The sequence below is a fragment of the Crocuta crocuta genome, unplaced genomic scaffold (assembly GCF_008692635.1).
Source record: "Crocuta crocuta isolate KB4526 unplaced genomic scaffold, BGI_CrCroc_1.0 scaffold288, whole genome shotgun sequence".
Taxonomy (NCBI): Eukaryota; Metazoa; Chordata; class Mammalia; order Carnivora; family Hyaenidae; genus Crocuta; species Crocuta crocuta.
This window is the reverse complement of record NW_027532607.1, coordinates 3,410,898-3,412,605: the sequence shown is the minus strand read 5'-3', so window position 1 is coordinate 3,412,605 and position 1,708 is coordinate 3,410,898.

The window sequence follows — 1,708 nt, the reverse complement described above, 5'->3', positions numbered from 1 at the left end:
GTTTCTCTACAACTGTCCTGTTAAAATTTCTGGGACTCACATCCCCCATTTCAGAAGAATAGAGCCTGCTTTCCTACCTCCAGTGACTAAACAAAAGGCATAGGCCTTCCCAACTGAATGAATTTAGGTCATATGCCTGCCTCTGAACCATTCACAGTAGCCAAGAGAATCCCTTGCAGTGACTGGTTTAAGAGTGAATTCCTTCCACATTTTTGCACTTAGGGGGATGGGATCATGCTGCTTGAGTAGGTGGGAGTAGACTCAACCGTCCATGAACCCATGGCTGCTACACGATGAGTGAGGCTAGGAAAATGCCTTCAACAATGGATGAATTTATCTATCGTAAATAATTTATAGTGGATGTATTTATATTAAAAAATAAAACCAGTGCAACATTTCTAAAAATACCTTTTTAAGAATACAAAAAATTGCAGAAAGAAAAAAGATTTACTCCTGATGCTCTGATAACCATTCATGATATTTTAAAAAAAATGTACATGACAAGACAATGCAAACATTTTATCCAGAAATGTGTAAAATACCACATAGGAACATACTGGAACAATTGTCAAAACTTAACACAGACTGTATAATAAATAATAGTATCAAAGTTCAGTTGTCCTGGTGTCTCTGGCTGGGTTAGCCAGGAGATCATGTGACTCTTGATCTCCAGGCCATGGGTTTGAGCCCACATTGGATGTAGAGATTACTAAAAAAAAAAAAAAAAATTCATTTGTCCTGAAATTGATGACTGTGGTGTGATCATATAAAAGAATGTCATTAAAAGATATGCACTAAAGGGGCACCTGGGTGGCCCAGAAAGTTAAGCATCCGACTCTTGATCTCGGCTGAGGTCATGATCTCATGGTATGAGAGGCTGAGTCCCACGTCAGGCTCTGTGCTGACGGTGTGGAGCCTGCTTGGGATTCTCTCTCCCTCTCTTTCTGCCCCTCCCCCCTTGTCCCTTCTCTCAAAATAAATAATCTTAAAAAAAAAAAAAGAAGATACACACCGAAGTATTTGGAGTAAAGGAACGTGATTTCTGAAAGTTACTCTCAAATGGTTTTAAAAGTAATATGTAAAAGCCATATATGTATTATACACACATGCACGGTTGTGTACATAAATAGCAAAGGTGGCAAAATGTTAAAATTTGGCAAATCCGCATAAAGACTTGTAATTCTTCTGTATTTGAAATTATTTAAAAATAAATGAGTATCTGGAGAAGCAGCCATAAGGACGCTTTTGTTACCATATTTGTGGCTTCTATGCAGTCTTTTATGACACAAGTTTAAAAAATTAAAACTAAAAAATGCAACACAAGCCTGCTTTATCCCTTCCCTCCTTAATGGCCAGAACCCCCTGCCAAGTTCCTTCTGTGTCCTATCAGGGAAAAAACGCATAGCTATATGTTTCTATATCAAGATTTCTTTTCTAAACCTACCTTCCCTCTAACAAGGTTTTTAAAGAGAATTATTTTGGAAATCATTTGTGATGTTTTGGTTGAAACAGCCTTCCAGGAAAACGAGCAGCGAACGACTTCACTTGTATAATCTCTCTGCAAAGACCCTAAATTCGGGCCAAAGCGGGGCTGAGAACTGCCCGATGCATGCTGGGATCTGGAGTCTTTCCTCTCCGAACTGCAAAGTGCTCTGGGATTGCCCGGCCGCTCCCATATCTCGCGATGCTATCCTCTCTTCTTCTTGGC